Source organism: Suncus etruscus, chromosome 15 (genome assembly GCF_024139225.1).
Source record: "Suncus etruscus isolate mSunEtr1 chromosome 15, mSunEtr1.pri.cur, whole genome shotgun sequence".
Classification (NCBI taxonomy): Eukaryota; Metazoa; Chordata; class Mammalia; order Eulipotyphla; family Soricidae; genus Suncus; species Suncus etruscus.
The window spans coordinates 60,357,962-60,370,816 of NC_064862.1; the positions used below are offsets into that span (position 1 = coordinate 60,357,962).

The window sequence follows — 12,855 nt, forward strand, 5'->3', positions numbered from 1 at the left end:
CCAGAGGCCACTTCTTGGAACTAACTATATTGGTACCTGGAATTGAATCCAGGTCAGCCATGTGCTAGACAAGCGCCTTATTGCTGTACTTCCTCTCTGGCCCCAGAAGAAATGTATTCTTTTGTTTGTTTGTTTTGCCCACTCCTGGAGGTGTTCAGGGATCACTCCTGCTGGGCTTTGGGAATAAAATGTGCCAGGGGTCAGATTTAGTTCAGAACAAGGCAATCCACCCTACATGTTATGCTCTCTCTCCAGCTCCAGAAGATGCTCATTCTAAATAAAGACATTTGAAAATGAAGGTTCGGGCCCGGAGAGATAGCACAGCGGCGTTTGCCTTGCAAGCAGCCGATCCAGGACCAAAGGTGGTTGGTTCAAATCCCGGTGTCCCATATGGTCCCCCGTGCCTGCCAGGAGCTATTTCTGAGGAGACAGCCTGAGCACCACTGGGTGTGGCCCAGAAAACCAAAAAAAAAAAAAAAAAAAAAGAAAATGAAGGTTCAATTCAGAGAGGTTCAGTAACTTACACAAATTCAAAGACAAGAGCCAGAACAATAGCACAGCAATAGGGCGTTTGCCTTGCATGTGGACAACTTGAGGACAACCTAGGTTAGATCCCCATATGTTCGCCAGAGCCTGCCAGGAGTGATTTCTGAGGTGGAGTCAAGAGTAACCTCTGAGTACTGCCGGGTGTGGCCCCAAAACAAAAACAACAAAACAAACTCCATATCTAGATGTCACACCAGCCAGCTCCATAAACTAACTCTCACCTTGAAAGAGATGTAAACCAAGTCATGAAGCATCATGGATCCACTGGCCATGAAGCTAAAAGCTGGCAAGGAGAGGGATAGGCCAAGCCCCCTCCTCCACCCCTACCCTTCGGAAGCCATTACCCAGAATCACTACTTTGCTATAGCCCTACTTCCAAGCTCCAAGTATGCCAGTTTGGAGGCTGATATCACCAGAACTTTTTTGGAATGAGTGAGGGCACCCTTCCCCCATTTTTCCCTTTATTCTTCTGCTTCCAGCAGTTGAGAACATGACGCACAAAAGCCACAGTATCAATAATACTGCTTTGAATTCCTGGATAACATCATTTGTCTGATGTTGTCATCCACATAGAACATACCAATTTAGAACCAATGCGTAGCTGAGGTCACTTAATAACAGAAATTGTCTGCTAGCAACAAGAGCTACTAAATCATCTGACAATGACTGAATGACCTAATTGGAGATACAATAATTTTCACACAATGTTGTGGTTTTTTTTTTTTTTTTTTTGGGCCACACTCACTGGCACTCAGGAATTACTCCTGGCTCTGTGCTCAGAAATCGCTCCTGGCAGGCTCAGGTCAGCTTCATACAAAGCAAACACCCTACCCATTTTGCTATCACTCCAGCCCCTCAACATTTTCTTGTCACTGTACTTCTTTCTTTCCTTTTTCTCTTCCTTCTTCTTTTTCTATTTTTCTTTCTATTCTTTTTTAATAACTTGCTCTCACTTATCTGGAAACAAATATATTATGGCCAATTATGTCAAGTATGTGATGCATGCTCTTTAAATAAAATAAATTAAAAAAATAAGATTCAGGGCCTGGAGAGATAGCACAGCGGCGTTTGCCTTGCAAGCAGCCGATCCAGGACCTAAGGTGGTTGGTTCGAATCCCGGTGTCCCATATGGTCCCCCGTGCCTGCCAGGAGCTATTTCTGAGCAGACAGCCAGGAGTAACCCCTGAGCATCAACCGGGTGTGGTCCAAAAACCAATAATAATAATAATAAGATTCAGAGGCCGGAGAGATAGCACAGCGGCAGGGCATTTGCCTTGCATGCAGCTGACCCAGTATGGGAGGTGGTTCAAATTTCAGCATTCCATATGGTCTCTCGAGCCTGCCAGGAGCAATTTCTTAGCACAAAGCCAGGAGTAACCCCTGAGCGCCGCCGGGTGTGATCCAAAATCCAAATAAATAAATAAATAAATAAGATTTCATAACCTGGGCTAGAGAGAGCGAGCTCAGTGGGCTGGAGGTTTGCTTTGCATGCAGAAGGCTTATACTCTTGGTCCCGGATACCACATGACCATTCAACACTGCCAGGAGCAACACAATTTTGAGCACGGAATCCTGAGCACTACTAGAAGTGGTTAAATACTAACACATGACCCTAAAGCCAGTGTTTCCAACCTTCGCTCCTTGTTAGCCCACCCCAAATATATGCACACACATGGGGCTCACCCACCCACCCTGATTCCAGGAAGTATGCCCTCACCCCATCCTCTTACTTGGATGCCACCAACACAGCCTCTGTCCTCCCCATTTGCAGGCTGGAGCAGTTTTGCAGGCCCGAGCAGAGGAGGATGAAGATGAACGGGAAGAAAATGCAGCCCAGCACAAAGAGCAGGGGCATTCCTGTCTGGGTGCAGAAGGCAGGGAGACCGCTGGACACCTCAGTGCAGTGCATCAACCAACCCCATCTCCATCAGTTGGAACCGTTTGACACAGTCTTACAGAGGCTGGTGTCCCTCGGTTAGAGTGACCCAACACCCTACCCCAACAACTCCTATTTCCTCTAACCCCTCAAGAGGGTGGGAACCTCTTGAGACCTCAGACCTTAAAATTCTGGCTTCAGGGGCCCAGAGAGATAGCACAGCAGCATTTGCCTTGCAAGCAGCTGATCCAGGACCAAAGGTGGTTGGTTCAAATCCTGGTGTCCCATATGGTCCCCCATGCCTGCCAGGAGCTATTTCTGAGCAGACAGCCAGGAGTAACCCCTGAGCACTGCTGGGTGTGGCCCAAAAACCAAAAATAAATAAATAAATAAATAAATAAATAAATAAATAAATAAATAAAAATTCTGGCTTTAGGGGCCAGAGTGATAGCACAGTGGTAGGGCGTTTGCCAACTTGGCTAACTTGGGATAAATATGGGTTTGATCCCTGGCATCCCATATGGTCCCCCAAGTCTGCCAGGAGTGACTTCTGAGCAGAGCCAAAAGTGACGCCTGAGTGCCACTGGGTATGACCCCCCAAAAAAAATTCCAGCTTCATTTCACCGAATCTTCACTCCATCCCATCCTGTCCTTGCCCCTGACTCCCAAACTGTTCCTATCACCTCTACTTACCCTACTCCAGAGAACTCCTTCAAACTTCAGTCTGGGCCTCACCTCTGAGGAGCCAAGTGGAGGGTACAAAGGGAGGTTGGTGATTCCTTTCAGCACCCAGAAACCAAAAAAAGGAAGTAGGTTTGTGTTCAAATCTCAAATATGGGAAACTCAAAAGTGTTGTGGGGGATTGGGCCACACCTTGCCATAATCAGGGATTACTTCTGGCTCTGCACTAGAAATCACTCCTGGAGTGCCCTGGCAGTGCTCATTGGAACATATGGGATGATGGGAATTGAACCCTGGTTCGCTGCATACAAGGCAAACACTACCCACTGTGCTATTGTTCTGATCCCTCAAAAGTATTTTTTTTAGGGGGCCACACCTGGCAGTGCTCAGGGGTTACTCCTAGCTCTGCACTCAGAAATCACTTTTGGCAAGCTTAGGGGACTATATGGGATGCTGGTGATCAAACCAGGGTCCATCCCGGGCCGACAGCATGCAAGATAAACACCTTACCACTGTGCCTATCACTCTGGCCTCAAAAGTATTTCTTTAAAGAGAAAAGTGTGTGGAGGGAAAACAGGGGAGAAGCAATTATCCATTAGTAGGAAACTTGAAAGCATAAAATTATATATATTTGCCTGATAAAGGTCTCCTCTCTCCTCCCTTTTAGGGAAAGCAGGGGAGGGGAAGGCAGGAAATGATGTAGGGAATGTCCACCACACCAGAGTATCCTTGAAAGGGCCTCTCAAACAAAAAAAGAAAAGCAAGTGTCAACTGCAAAGAGTCTAGGCCAGGCAGCTCCCCAGAGGCAGTCAGAAAGGGCGAGACTATCACACTCCCATTGATAGAAGTTGGCCGGTTTGAGCTATGCCATCCTCCTCCATCCTCCTATTGGTCCACTTCTTGACCCAGGTGACCACTCATTGACTTTCTGCTGGAGAAGAACTGGAGCTAGTGAGAAGGTGTGGCTCATGGGCCCAGTAGTCTTATTTACAGAATACTGGCTTTGAACCACAGATCTAATTGTTTTCCGTTTTCAGCTACTAGAAATGCTCAGAGGCTACTCCTGAGCTTGGTTGTCATTCTGAGTATTGTTCGGGGTGCTGCAGGGGACTACATTCAGGGCAAGTACTTAACCCCTGTATTATATTTCTCTGCAGCCCCTAAACCACGGACTTCAAAAGAATTACTTTGTTGTTGTTGTTGTTGTTAGCACTATTGAAAATAGAAAATAGGGACCAAGGGCCAGAGAGATAGCATAGAGGTTAAGGCATTTGCCTTTCATGCAGAAGGATGGTGGTTCGAATCCTGGCATCCCATATGGTCCCCCGAGCCTGCCGGGGGTGATTTCTGAGCGTAGAGCCAGGAGTGGCCCCTGAGCACTGCTGGGTGTGACCCCCAAATAAAATTAAAAAAAAAAAAAGAGGCCGGTGAGGTGGTGCTAGAGATAAAGTGTCTGCTTTGCAAGCGCTAGTCAAGGAAGGACTACGGTTCGATACCCCGGAGTCCCATATAGTCCCCCTAAGCCAGGGGCAATTTCTGAGCGCTTAGCCAGGAGTAACCCCTGAGCATCAAACGGGTGTGCCCCCCCAAAAAAAATAAAATAAATAAAATAGGACCAGAAAGATAGCATGGAAGTAGTGTGTTTGCCTTGCATGCAGGACGGTGATTCAAATCCCGGCATCCCATATGGTCCCGGCATCCCATATGGTCCCCCAAGCCTGCCAGGAGCAATTTCTGAGCATAGAGCCAGGAGTAACCCCTGAGCGCTGCCAGGTGTGACACAAAAACAAAAACAAATATAGAAATTAAGAACTGGAGAGGTAGTACAGCAGTAGGGCATTTGCCTTGCATGTGGCTGTCCCGGGACGAACATGAGACAGACCTGGATTTGATTTTCTGCATCCCATAAGGCCCCCTGAGGCTTCCAGGAATGATTTATGAGTGCAGAGCCAGGAATAACTTCTGAGCACCACCAGCCTGCCCCCCATCCAGAAGAACCAAAGAAACAAAAAAGAAAATAGAAAACAAGTATAGGGGGTTGAAGAGATAGTACAGTGGTAGGGTGTTTGCCTTGCACTCAGCAGATCCAGGACGAATGGTGGATGGTGGTTCAAATTTCAGCATCTCATATGGGTCCCCTGTGCCTGCCAGGAGCGATTTCTGAGCACAGAGTCAGAACCCTGAGCACTGACGGGTGTGATCCAAAAACATAAAACAACAATAACAAAATAGAAAATAAGTACAACTTTTCTTACTTAGAGAATAACAGAACAAAATACATAAAATGAAAAAACTTTGGGGCCGGAGAGATAGCATGGAGGTAAGGCGTTTGCCTTTTATGCAGGAGGTCATCGGTTTGAATCCCGGCGCCCCATATGGTCCCCCGTGCCTGCCAGGAGCAATTTCTGAGCCTGGAGCCAGGAATAACCTCTGAGCACTGCCGGGTGTGACCCAAAAACCACAAAAAAAAAAAAAAAAAAACTTCTGGGACTAGAGAGATAGTACAAGGCAAGGTAAGCCCTTGCCTTGCCTATGGCTGACCTGGGTTCAATCCCTGGAACCCCCATAAGGTCTCCTGAACAAGAATAATTCCTGAGCTCAGAGGCAGGAGTAAGCCTTGAGCAGCACCAAAAAAAAAAAAAAAAAAAAAAAAGCTTCTCTCTTCTAACAGTCTAGCCAGATACCATCACCTGCTAGGAATCTGAGTGGCAGCCTGCTTGCTCTTCCTGTGGAAAGACAAGACAAGGAAAGCGAGATAGCTAGAAGATAGGGAAGTGTGAAAGCGTCACTGGCAGCAGAACAAGACTCCTGGAAGTTCCAACAGAGCGGAGAGGGACTTGGGAGGAAAACACTGCTGCAGCTGCAGAAGGACTGTCCAGACTTCACAGCCTAGAGAGGGAGGGAGACAGCTGCGGGCTCTGCCTCTGGACAGGGGACACTGAAGATGGGGCTCCCATCCTCCTCTACTATCTCTCCTCAACCAAGGCCCTCTCCCACTCTACCCCTGCCAGAAGTCAGATTGTTACCTGCTACTTGGGGTTCCTGTGTCCACATGCTGCTCTGCTCCCTTCCTTGCCTCGTATGGCCCTTGGGCCCCTATGATGTGCACAGCTGATATCATCAGAGGCTGAGAAGGAGCAGCCTTTTCCCACTTGATACCCAAAGAAGGGTCCAATTCCCCTGCTGCTCGGGGAGAGGCTTGGCCCAGGGTGGAGCATTCATTATTCAGTACTTTACTGCTCTGTCCCAGGTGAGCTTCTTAGGCAAGTTCTATAGCACAGACAAAGCTGGGCCACACCAGCACTAGGGGCAGAAACTGGGCCGATGCATGTGGTCCTGGGGGGAGCCTCGGTCTCAGCAGTGTAGACACGGGTCCCTGCAGAGGCTTCAGGATTGTTTGGCACTTGGGAACCCCAGGACACAACTGAGATGAGGGAATGACAGGCACGGGCTTCTTTGTAGTCATGTGACATTTGTGAGCTGTTTTTGTTTGTTTTTGTTTTGGGGCCATACCCTCCTGGCTATGTACTTAGAAATTGCTCCTGGCTTGGAGGACCATATGGGATGCTTGGGATCAAACCCAGGTCTGTCCTGGGTCAGCCAAGTGCAAGGCAAATGCCCTACTGCTCTGCTATCACTCCTGCCCCTGTGAGCTGTTTTTCAGTGAGTCCTTTTGTACCTTCGTACCAACAGTGAATAGCTGCCCAGTACTCCAGGAATTTTGGAGCAGGGAGACTGAGCTTGGTGAGGTCAGTTGCCTTGAGCCCAGACACACTAACATGAGCCAGAGCAGAATTTCCACTGAAGGCTTGTAAGTAAAGTCCCATTTTTTTTGGGGGGGGGGAGTCACACCTGGTAGCACTCAGGGATTACTCCTGGCTCTATGCTCAGAAATGGCTCCTGGCAGGCTCAGGGGACCATATGGGATGCCGGGATTTGAACCACCATCCTTCTGCATGCAAGGCAAACGCCTTATCTCCATGCTATCTCTCCAGCCCTGTAAAGTCTCTTTTCAATGAGGTCATTACCATCACTCTTCCTATGATCATTTTCAGTGACTTTCTGCCACCCTGGCTATAGCTGGGTGGAATCCCCCCAGGAGATCTCTACGGATGTTTTCTTGCTTGGAATCAGGTTAGTTGTTCTATCAGGCCACATAAGGCCTTCATTTTCCTAGTCAAACGCCCCTAGATTCTGACCTATGCATTACTTCTGGTGGCAATGGGGATGAAAGGGGAGCTGGAAATATTAGTTTGGGCCAGTTTCCACACCTGCACCAGCCTGCTGAAGTTACTCCCATCTTCCTGGCTTCCTCTGAGTCTGTCCCCTGCCTGCAGGATGTTCAGGCAGTGTGGAAGCATCTTTCCCCAGCAGCAGTGGCCACCACAGATGCTGCTGTCTCACAAGTTCTGCCTTGAACTGTAGGTGGGATAGATTTGGTTTTCTAGCTACTGTGAAGTCAATTCTCCCTGCCTCCAGCAAATGGTATTAGCAGAGATCTGGCAAATGGGGTGCAGACATTGCTCCTCACATTAGCTTGCCTTGCAGTGAGTAGGCCTGGCACGCTCTTTATGCTTCTGCATAATGGATGGTGGCCCAGGAAGAACAGAATTCTATCAGCAGTGCGTTTGGGCATGTCCACATGTCTTGCCAGGGCAGATGTCTGTCTATCGGCTGGAGCTGAAGAGAGGGAGGAAGGGTTGTCGAGACCTTTCCTGGGGCTGAAGTGGGAATCAGCCTCAAATTGGACCTCTGGATTCTGCAAAGAACAGGGACAGATAAGAAGCCCCCTGGATGGGGCCGGGCGGTGGCACTAGAGGTAAGGTGCCTGCCTTGCCTGCGCTAGCCTAGGACGGACCTCGGTTCCATCCCCCAGCGTCCCATATGGTCCCCCAAGCCAGGAGCGACTTCTGAGCGCATAGCCAGGAGTAACCCCTGAGCGTCAAATGGGTGTGGCCCAAAAAAAAAAAAAAAAAGCCCCCTGGAACAGGCAATCCAACTCAGTTCTAATGGTGAGAGCCCTGTTTTTCGTTTGTGTGTGTGTGTGTGTGTGTGTGTGTGTGTGTGTGTGTGTGTGTGTGTGTGTGTTTTGGGGTCACACCCAGCAGTGCTCAGGGATTACTCCTGGCTCCATGCTCAGAAATTGCTCCTGGCAGGCACGGGGGACCATATGGGACGCCAGGATTCGAACAGATGACCTTCTGCATGAAAGGCAAATGCCTTACCTCCATGCTATCTCTCCGGCCCCCCTGTTTTTTTTGTTTTTTGCTATCCCCTCTGAAGTGGGTCAAGATAAGTTAAGCAGGCAGACAAGGAAATATGGCAGCAAATTTCTTATTTTTTTTTTAATTTTTTAATTTTTGGGGTTTTTTTTTTTTTTTTTTTTTTTTTTGGTTTTTTGGGCCACACCCGGCGGTGCTCAGGGGTTACTCCTGGCTGTCTGCTCAGAAATAGCTCCTGGCAGGCACGGGGGACCATATGGGACACCGGGATTCGAACCAACCACCTTTGGTCCTGGATCGGCTGCTTGCAAGGCAAACGCCGCTGTGCTATCTCTCCGGCCCAGTTTTTGGGGTTTTTTTTGGGGGGGAGTCACACCCCGCAGCACTCAGGGCTCAGGAGACCATATGGGATGCCGGGATTCGAACCACTGTCCCTCAGCGTCTAAAGCAAATGCCCTACCGCTGTGCTATCTCTCCAGCCCCAAATTCCTTATTTTTTTAAATTTAATAAAGTTCTTTCTTTTTAAACACCATGGTTTACTGAGTTGCTCATAATGCATTCAGTGTTACAATACCAAGGCAACAAATTTTTTTTATTATTATTTTTTTGTTTTTTGGGTCACATCCGGCAGTGCTCAGGGGTTACTCCTGGCTCTGCTCAGAAATCACTTCTGGCAGGCTTAGGGACCATATGGGATGCCGGGGTTTGAACCACCGTCCTTCTGCATGCAAGGCAAACACCCTACCTCCATGCTATCTCTCCGGCCCCCAATTATTTTATTTTTTTGTTTTTGGGTCACACTCACTAATATTCAGGAGACCATATGGAATGTCACAGGGATTGAATCAGGTCTGTGTGTAAGGCATGAGCACACCACTGTAGTATCTCTTTGGCCCAGGGCAATAAATTCTTGAGATAGTAAGGAATCCTTGAGAGGTAGTAAAAGTCCTGGGGGGGTGTTAATAAAACCAGGAGACTGAAATCCAACTATAATCATATTTGTAATTAAGGTGTTTAAATAAAGATATTTAAAAAAAAAACAGGAGAAGGGACTGAAGAGATAGCACAGTGGTAGGGTGTTTGCCTTGCAAGTGGCCAACCCAGGACCAATGGTGGTTCAAATCCTGGCATCCGATATGGTCCCTGTGCCTGCCAGGAGCAATTTCTGAGCACAGAGCCAGGAGTAACCCCTGAGCACCGCTGGGTGTGACCCCAAAACCAAAATAAATAAATAAATAAATAAAACCAGGAGAAGGAATTTGGAGGAATTGCTTTGTTACTGATAAGACTCCTACCTAGGGGCCGGAGAGATAGCATGTAGGTAAGGCATTTGCCTTGCATGAAGAAGGATGGTGGTTCAAATCCCGGCATCCCATATGGTCCCCCGAGCCTGCCAGGAGTGATTTCTGAGTGTAGAGTCAGTAGTAGACCCTGAGTGCTGCCGGGTGTGACCCCAAAACCGAAAACCAAATAAAAAAAAAAAAAAGACTACTACCTAGTGGCTAGATAGTAGGACACTTGCCTGGCATGCAGGGGACTTGACCCAGATTCAATCCCCCTCATCCCATATGATCCCAGTAATTCTGGAGTGCAGAGCCAGGAGTTAAATCCTGAGTACTTCCTGGCATGCCCCCCAAAACAAACAAAAGACTATTACCTAGCACCTTTGCAGCCCAGTGAAAGCTGGACATGTGTTTTCCCCCAATTCCATTAGTGAAGAAGGTCATGAATGAAATGTCAGGGTCTGTGAATTACCCATAACCCTGCCCTTTGGTAAAAATCCAACTGACAGGACAGGATTATTGCTTACTAGAAAGGCCCATGGGCCAGTAATGGGTCCCAGAGCAATAGCACAGTGGGCATTTGCCTTGCACATGAACAACTCAGGTATAATCCCTGACTTCGCAAATGGTCCCCTGAGCCTGCCAGGAATGATTTCTAAACACATAGCCAGGAGTGCAACTGGGTGTGGCCCCAAAATAAACAAACAAAAAAATAAATAAAGCCAACCTGAAACAAAAAAGATACCACATATGTGTCTTGCTGGCTCACATACATTGTGCCCACATGCACACGTCAATGGCATCTCCACTCTTTTTTTTTTTCTTCTGGGCCACACCTGGTGGCGCTCAGGGGTTACTTATGGCTCTGTACTTATGGCTCCTGGCAGGCTCTGGGGACCATATGGGATTCCGGGGATAGAATCTGGGTCCGAGGGTCACCACATGAAAGGCAAACGTCCTACTGCTGTGTTATTGCTCCAGCCCCTGCATTGCTGCAGGCGTCTTGCATCTCAGCAATTCTAGTGGGATGGAGTCCTTCACATAGGAAAACGGGTAACACGAGCGGCTGAATATGAAATATAAAATAATTGGGCCCGAAGAGATAGCATAGCGGTTTTTGCCTTGCAAGCAGCGGATCCAGGACCAAAGATGGTTGGTTCGAATCCCGGTGTCCCATATGGTCCTCCGTGCCTGCCAGGAGCTATTTCTGAGCAGATAGCCAGGAGTAACCCCTGAGCACCGCCGGGTGTGGCCCAAAAACCAAAAAAAAAAAAAAAAAAAAAGAAAAGAAATATTAAGACCGGGGCCGGAGAGATAGCATGGAGGTAAGGCGTTTGCCTTTCATGCAGGAGGTCATCGGTTCGAATGCCGGCGTCCCATATGGTCCCCCGTGCCTGCCAGGAGCAATTTCTGAGCCTGGAGCCAGGAATAACCCCTGAGCACTGCCGGGTGTGACCCAAAAACCACACACACACACACACACACACACACACACAAAATAATAATAATAATTAAGACCACACAAAATGCATTGTAGGGGGACCCACGTTTGCATCATATTTGATTACAGGCGAGAGACAAACTTTACTTTTTCAGGGGCCGGGCGGTGGCGCTGGAGGTAAGGTGCCTGCCTTACCTGCGCTAGCCTAGGAGACGGACCGCGGTTCGATCCCCCGGCGTCCCATATGGTCCCCCAAGCCAGGAGCGACTTCTGAGCGCATAGCCAGGAGTAACCCCTGAGCGTTACCGGGTGTGGCCCAAAAAAAAAAAAAAAAAAAAACCAAAAAAAAAAAAAAAAAAAAAAAAAAACTTTACTTTTTCAGCTGATCTTTTTTTTTTGTTTTTGGGCCACACCCGGCGGTGCTCAGGGGTTACTCCTGGCTGTCTGCTCAGAAATAGCTCCTGACAGGCACGGAGGACCATATAGGACACCGGGATTCGAACCAATCACCTTTGGTCCTGGATCGGCTGCTTGCAAGGCAAACGCTGCTGTGCTATCTCTCCGGGCCCTTTCAGCAGATCTTTTAAGCGCAACAACTCTGGTATGCAAGATATTTCCAGGGAAACAAAGGGCAAAGGATCTTTAGGAGGGACAACACAATGGTACCCGACCCTAGAATATACATATCAAAAGAACTAGCCAATACAGGTGAAAAGAAACCCTTTTTTTCTTTGTTTTGTTTTTGGACCACACCCGGTGACGCTCAAGGATTACTCCTGTCGCTCCTGGCTTAGGGGACCATATGGGATGCCGGTGGATCGAACCGTGGTCTGTCCTAGGCTAGCATTGGCAAGGCAGACACCTTACCTCTAGCACCACCAAGAAATCCTTAGCTGAAAAGGAGTAAGTTCTAGTTTAGAAAGGAGTTGTTCTGGTTTTGCAAGAAGCTTCTAATAGCAAGAGAAGAAAAACTGGTAGCTGGCGACTGGCTGGACTCAATCTTTGAGTTGCAAATAAACTAGCCATCGGGAAACTTAGCAGCTTTCTTTGGTACTGAAATTTCTTTTGACTGCAGGAAAACTGAGGCCGAATTTCTGTAGTAGCAAGGGAGGCAAAGCCAAATAAATAAAAGGAAAGAGATATATAATGTCACCGCATGTCATGAATATAACAGGAATATAGCCAGTAATCTATGCAAGGTTTATGATTGACTTCTCCAATGGGCCTTCTGGCTGAAATATATTTCTTGAGGGGAAATCAGGCACTGCCCCAGGAAAGCCAATATACATGTCTGTGCGTGCTTTCCTAATAATGGAGACATCCATGTTATGTGCAGTGACACTGTATCTCCACTCTTGATTTTTTTTGTTATTTTTTAAAATATTAGAAAAATATAAAATGCTTCATGAATTTGCGTGTCATCCTTGCACAGGGGGCATGCTGATCTCTGTATTGTTCCAATTTTAGTATATGTGCTGCCGAAGCAAGCACTTTTGTTGTTATTTTTGGGCCACACCTGGCAGTGCTCAGGGATTACTTCTGGCTCCTCACTCAGAAATCATTCCTGGCAGTGCTAGGGAGACCATATGGAATGCCAGGGATAGAACGCAGGTCGGCTGAGTGCAAGGCAAATACCCTACCTGCTGTGCTATCACTCCAGCCCAAATCTTCCCTCTTGAGATATAGACATTCATACTTTCACTCTGAGATGTATAACCAGGACTTTCTCTGCCTTTTGAGAAGCCTGATGCTCTCTTGAGCTCCTTACTCTCTGTTTTTGTTTGTTTGTTTTGTTTTTGGGCCAG

General features: G+C 47.8%; 1 non-coding gene across 1 annotated transcript; it reads right to left on the reverse strand.

Annotated features, from left to right (window-relative positions):
• Positions 1 to 12,437: 12,437 nt before the first annotated feature.
• LOC126031727 (U6 spliceosomal RNA) lies at positions 12,438 to 12,541 on the reverse strand. The gene has a single exon (XR_007503558.1). It is a non-coding gene; the product is annotated as a U6 spliceosomal RNA (small nuclear RNA).
• Positions 12,542 to 12,855: the final 314 nt, after the last annotated feature.